Source organism: Trematomus bernacchii, unplaced genomic scaffold (genome assembly GCF_902827165.1).
Source record: "Trematomus bernacchii unplaced genomic scaffold, fTreBer1.1, whole genome shotgun sequence".
Lineage (NCBI taxonomy): Eukaryota > Metazoa > Chordata > Actinopteri > Perciformes > Nototheniidae > Trematomus > Trematomus bernacchii.
This window is the reverse complement of record NW_022987513.1, coordinates 240,537-247,417: the sequence shown is the minus strand read 5'-3', so window position 1 is coordinate 247,417 and position 6,881 is coordinate 240,537. Positions and strand designations below refer to the sequence as shown.

The following is a 6,881-nucleotide window of genomic DNA, read 5'->3' as shown; positions in this document are numbered from 1 at the left end:
CATGGACCACCAGCATGGACCAGCATGGACCACCAGCATGGACCAGCATGATCCACCAGCATGGACCAGCATGATCCACCAGCATGGACCAGCATGGACGTCCATGCTGGTCCATGCTGGTGGATCATGCTGGTGGATCATGCTGGTCCATGCTGGTGGATCATACTGGGGACCAGCATAGTATGCTTGTTTGCTGGTCACCAGCATACTAGCATAGACCAGCATACAAGCGACCAAAACACAACATATGCTGGTTTTGCTGGCATACCAGCATTTATCTATCACCAGCTTATGTTAGTATTAAATATACAATGTATTCTGGTAACTATCAAAATAAAGACATTGTATTGTGTTCATAACAGTATTTTTATTTAATAAATTATACATTAACAATACAATAATATTCAAAAAAAACCCTACATCTAAATAAATATATCATCTAAAATAGATGCATTTGATTTAAAAATAACAAATATAATTCAAAATGTAAATAGCAACAAAGAAATTATAAAAAGAAATGTTTAAAGTATTTTTTTCTTTTTCTTGTTAATATCCATTATCTTCTCTGTTATGTATCTTCCGGTCTTTGCCAATCTGGCCAGCATTTCTTGGTCCTCCACGTCTTTCTCGTACAGCCATGCTTGAAGCAAACTGAAAATAAGAAACAACAATGTTTTAACAAATCGTATTAAATTATGTGATGACAGAACTGTAAACAGGATAGCTGAAACTTTAACAAAATAAATAACTCCGTTACCTCTAATCATTAACCCATGTTTGTATCATTTAGTTAACTCCGTGTGTTGCTGCTAGCATACATAATATATACCTGACGTGGAAACGTTACTTGTGGATGGGGCTATAGAGTTACTAGAAATTAATTTATTAATTATAATAAAAACGTAGCTCAAGCATTTATGCAACTTGATTTGAAGCGTGTGTGTGTGTGTGTGTGTGTGTGTGTGTGTGTGTGTGTGTGTGTGTGTGTGTGTGTGTGTGTGTGTGTGTGTGTGTGTGTGTGTGTGTGTGTGTGTGTGTGTCGGACCCGGTAGAATCTAGGGGCGGGGTATGCGAGGGAAAGGAGGAGGTGAAATATTAAATTGAGACGAGCCTCACTATAGTGTCTCCCCGTCCAATCCCCCCCCCCCTCCCCGTCCACCCAGTAAAAAAATTGTGTGTGTAAACTGCCCCGCCCCCTCGCACACAGACAGGGGAGAGAGATCTCTCGTCTGGATTGGAAAGATCGAAAATAAATCATAGACGCATTTTGTAGTCTTTTTGCATATTAGACAGTAAGACTGCGATATAATGTTTGTGTAGCAATAATACATATGACATCTATTTTTTTAACGTCTCCATTACCGATAAAAAGATCGTTAACGTTGGACCTTAACGGTACCACGGTCTTTAATAATTCATCCCTGGGGCCCCGTTAATACCGGGGCTTGGTACCCATCCCTAGTTTTAATTATTACATCATCAATATTAAATTTCAAATAACCAAGAACTTGGTATCTCACAAAGAGCAAGTGGCTAGTGCTGCTAAGAACATACCTTTCAAACCCCATAGCTTCTGCAGGGTTAGAGGCTGCCTGGTGGTCTTGGTGGTGGGGCATTCCTTTCCAGTCAGGCTCCTTTCCCCTAAGGTGTCGGTGCCCCAAAACGCCACAGCCAACTCCTTCACGAACATGGCGTCCCTTGTGTTGTTTTTTATTTTTGCCCAGACCTCTGGACGCACTGGAATCTCCCCTTGCAAGTGAATGACAACAATCTGAAACATAAAATGTGTACAGTAGCCTATACATAAAAGGTAGACACCAATATGAGACTGAGGAGCAAAAATAAAAAGGCTCCACTATGGAAATAATATATACCTTCCCATGTGGCTCGCTCTTTGAAGGGGGATTATTGGGGTGTGTGGGTGTCCAGGGTGCAGGCTCACACTGTGTCTCAGATTGTTCTTCTACAGAATGTGAATAAGACAAAGAAAGGACAAAAACATTTCAACAATAGTATAAATTCATATGCGTATATCTTGATGGGCTGATTGTTTACACATTTCACTGCCATCTTGTCTGTTTCTTTTATTGCAGTTGCTGATGAAAGTTAAAATGCAAAATCGATCCAAGACTGTCATTATTATTTGCTTGCAATTTAAAAACAAATGTACTTACTTTGTGAAAATACCTGGTTTAATAGTTTATCCAAATACATTTTTAGATTTGCTGTCCTGTAGGTGGCGACTTCCCCTTCCAGCTCAGATCTTTATAATGTAATGAAAAATAAAATGATCAACAAAACAGCCTTTTAGCCTACCACCAGTCAAATCTGTTGTTACCCTATGACTGGTAAAAACACAAACATTAAATGTACCTTCTGTATTAACCGTCTAAAGATTAGTTCCTGTTGTAATTGTGCAGCTGTATTATCTGGGAAATAGAAGAATCGGATCAGGATTCGGTATTGGCAGACAATCAATATCAAATGACTCGGATCGTTATTAGCATCAGCACTTGATCACTTGTCTACTTGCAGCCTAAATACAAAGATAACTCCACTCCTCTCCTAACACTGCTTACCTCTATTAAGCCTTGGTAGAACTAGTGTCCTAGTCATAGGGTCCAGGACTGACTGAAGACATGTGGAACAGAGTCCCAGACAGGCATCGTTTGATGTACAGGAAACTGGAACTTTGAACAGGTGTTTTCATCTTTTCTGCCTGAAGATTCACAAGTTCTTGATCAGGTGTTTGATGTGGGCTGGCATGATCCTTTCTGCAGCGATAAATAAATAAAACAAAGAAAACATTGTTAATAATAGCAATGATGGTAACAACAATAATATTAGTATAACTATTTATATAGCACTTACACAATTGCAAAGTGATTCTCACTACAAAAATAAAGAACAAAACAATATCATCAATACAAAAACTAAGCATTAAAGAAGTTCAGTGACAAACATCCTCTTAAGTAAAAGACCAAATCATGTCAAGCTTTAAATATTTCAGTCTTTGCAATGCACTGTTGTAAATGACATTCCAAAGGCTAAATTCAAACAAAAAGATAACTGGGTACCAAAGTGCTTTACCTGATACTGTAGAACACGTTCCACACGGAGCAGCAACCATCCGGCTGGGCCTTTTGCTGCATATCATCTTCTCCCTCTCCACTGTTTCCAGTAGATCTTTACTGCCTCTTTCCAATAAAACAGAAATGCCCCAAAAAATCATATTAAAAAAGTTAAAAACAATAACTTACTTTTGGCATTAAAATGGATTTGAATCTCACCTTTTTCCTGGATGTCAGGAAGGCCAGGAAGTCGTTCCCTTCAAGTCCACAACCAGTCTTCTCTTTCTTTCACCCTCCGAAAATCTCCCAGCATGCACCAGGAAGAAGAAGAAGAGGAAGAAGCAGAAGCAGAAGATGAATTTTTCAGAACATTTTCCTTAAAAATAAGAAAAACATACCGATTTCTTTTTTAGAGCATCCATTTCTGTGGATTCCCCTTCACAATGATCAAAATCAACAAAATCTTCTTGGATCCTTGGAACTCTGATTCGTTTTGGAGGATTTGATGTTGAGTCCTCAATCTCTTGGGTTTCTGTCAAAAGGTAAGTGTAAGTGAAGCTAACGTTAATGTTTAATGTCCATGGTAATGATTTTACCTTACTTTAATTTCGGTAGTTTACGTCAACGTAACGAGTATGCCGTTAAAGTAAGCGGCTTATTCTAACGTTAAAGTAAGCCAACGGCTTATTCTAACCGTTAGAGTAAGCCATCTTAACGTACTAGTAACGTATATATATATATATAGGCTATATATATATAACATATAATATATATATAAATATATATATACGGCTTATAAGTCTGCATACTCTAGCCGTTAGAGTCTAACGGTTAGAATAAGCCGTTGGCTACTCGCATATTAATTATTAATGTTAAGGTAGCCTAATTATTCGTACCTTTCACAAGCAGAACCTGGCTGTTGAAATATGTTTTCTTCCCAAAGAATGGGATAGAGGATGTCCGCTTGATATGTTTTTAAGTTGAAGTTTTGGATGTTTGTTATAGGTAGCTACAATAGCCTTAAATCCGTCCGTGTATTTCACATAAGCAAACATCCTGGCTGACAGATGTTTCGGGCCGAACGGATTACTTTTACACATTCTTGGCCTCACGCGCTACCTATTTCTTTTGCGCACGAGACACTGCTCTGGAATCTTGAATTCTAGAATGTTCTTCTAAGAGCTGTCATTACAGCATGAAGCGATGTCAATCATCTTATTATGTAATGCAGTGGCGGCTGGTGCATTTTTCTCCAGGGGGGAACCAAAATGTAAGCAAACTTATACACAAACTCATATTACAACGCAGGGCTAGCTCAAAGGCACACAGCACTTGATACAGTCTATTATTTTAGTGCCTGTTTTTGTCAACCTCCTTATTATGCTTAGGCTACTGAGTGATCCCTATCCTGTACCCTCATTGGACAGCTGTGTTTACTTTCCTAAACATGGCTAGTCGCATAGCATCATCCATGTGGACTCTAGTTTGTTCATGCTTTTAGTTTTTTCTGATATGTGCTTTAAGTCACTCACATCTGTCTGGATCCATGCTGGGTCTGGTCCATAGACTGGTCTGATCCTGACGTTTGAAAAAGGGAGGCAGGGGAACATAAAATATAGCACTGGTGTTGCTGCAGGTAGTTAGCCTTCTTGCTAAACCAGCTCCTTGAAAAAGAGCGTGTACTGCCTTCCTCTGTACAACTCCTGCCCTGTCTATGTCAGGCTGATCAGGTCCGAGCTCTTTTACTCTCAGCTTTCCCTCCAGTGTCCTCGTCTCAAAAGGGTGTTTCTTTAAGTGATTAAACATAACTTTCCTTCTCCATATTTGCTATCTAGTTTTGTTTACTCTCCGTCTACTCTCTCTCATTCAAACGTCAATCACTCACTCTGGCGCTTCTGCTGCCCCCTAGTTGTTGGCGGTGTCAACAGCTGCTCATATCTGTTGTTCTGTACGTTATAACGTAGCCTAAAGAACAACAGATAGGAGCAACAGATATCAAACTCAATAGAAATAACTTATTTCTATTGAGTTTGATTACTCTGAATCAAAAGTAGCCCTTGAAATGTGTTTAAACAGAAACCTGTGTTACAGTGGAAAGCCTATATCCTATACAGCCTAATACAAAGGCCTATACTATAGGCCTGTGTACTATACAATGCTGCTTGTTAGAAAAATAAAAATGTATAATACACAATATTCAGACACAAAATATACACAGCTTATATTATAAGATTTGCTGCATTGCCAATACATTATTTTCTAAAGCTGTCTGCTATTTTTCCATGTGCTAACTTCCAATATTTTCGTGGGATTCTGTATCAGAATCTAACATTTCTTGAAAAGAGAGGTTTCACTTAATGGTGATAGTTTTCTTTGTGATGCAGTTGATGAAAGTATAATCTTAAATAAGAAGCCTCGTTTATATAAAAATATTCTCGAAAATATGTTATGATCAATAAACATGATTTTACTGTTTAGATGCCAAAACGAAGCTACAAAGGCTACCTGGAGCCTTGCAACAGCTTTAAAATACCTAGAACCACACATATAACTAATATTCAAGAGGCAGTAATTGAGGTATGTATCCCTGGAATATGTATGGCATGATTATAAAATGGCTAACCTTTTAAATTGTGTTGTTTCTTATTTACCCGTTTAGACCCAATGACAGCAGTGTTTTTATTGTCCTCAAATAATCGGTGTGTTGACGATTTACATTTTAATGTTGATGTAAAAAGTGAGCACGGAGTCTCTTTTCAACTTAAAGGTGGGGTAGGTAAGTTTGAGAAACCGGCTCGAGATACCCTTTTTGTTATATTCCATGGAATGCTCTTAACATCCCGATAGTAATGAATATCTTAAGTGCTTTGACAAAAATATATTTTCAAATTCTAGCGCACTCGAGCTGGTTTCTCCAAAATTACCTTTAAGTATAACTCACAACTTTTGGAAAAAAAGTAACTAACATATTTCACCTCTTTTAAACATTGTGTGAACCAAACAACTAACACTAATGGAATAAAAACAGTACAGTACAATTACTTGACTTCATATGATGTGTACAATGATGATCCTTTTCTTTACATTTCTGTAATCTCTCACAGCCAAGAGTGAGTTTTTCAACACGTTTGTTTTTTATGTCCTCACTCACTCAGGGCACCGCTGTCTCAGGTGACTACCTTCCTCTCGCGGATGCAGCGACCTCAGATGCAGCTCTCTCGGATGATGACTCAACTCTCTCAGATGCTCTCTGAGATGCAGCTCTCTCAGATGCAGCTCTCTCGGATGATGACTCAGCTCTCTCAGATGCAGCTCTCTCAGATGCAGCTCTCTCAGATGATGACTCAGCTCTCTCAGATGCAGCTCTCTCGGATGCAGCTCTCTCAGATGATGACTCAGCTCTCTCGGATGATGACTCAGCTCTCTCAGATGCTCTCTCAGATGCTCTCTCAGATGCAGCTCTCTCGGATGATGACTCAGCTCTCTCAGATGCAGCGCACTCGGATGCAGCTCTCTCTGACGCAGCTCTCTCGGATGCAGCTCTCTCAGATGATGACTCAGCGCTCTCGGATGATGACTCAGCTCTCTCAGAGGAACAAGAATCTCTCTCAGATGACAGTGACTCAGACTCTAGTGTGGGTAATCCATTTGGGATGTTAGGGAAAGATCCTGATATGGACTCCAAGCTAACTGCAACAAGTACTACAACCAGGGCTGAAGCACTAATCATGATTATGAGCCATGCTGCTCGACATAATATTACAGGTTCTCAGCTCAGTGATTTGCTCAAACTCATTAATCAGCTGTTTG

General features: G+C 39.2%; 1 long non-coding RNA gene across 4 annotated transcripts; it reads right to left on the bottom strand.

Annotated features, from left to right (window-relative positions):
- Positions 1–516: 516 nt before the first annotated feature.
- On the bottom strand, positions 517–4,927 carry LOC117500070. Of its 4 annotated transcripts, XR_004557759.1 has the most exons (9): positions 4,604–4,927; positions 3,291–3,603; positions 3,091–3,197; positions 2,580–2,774; positions 2,374–2,429; positions 2,175–2,263; positions 1,875–1,963; positions 1,555–1,771; positions 517–651 (listed from the first exon to the last, which is right to left on the bottom strand). It is a non-coding gene; the product is annotated as an uncharacterized LOC117500070 (long non-coding RNA). The 4 variants fall into 4 exon arrangements; XR_004557760.1 differs by lacking the exon at positions 4,604–4,927 and having other exon boundaries at positions 1,555–1,797; positions 3,291–4,572; XR_004557758.1 differs by lacking the exon at positions 4,604–4,927 and having other exon boundaries at positions 3,291–4,572.
- Positions 4,928–6,881: the final 1,954 nt, after the last annotated feature.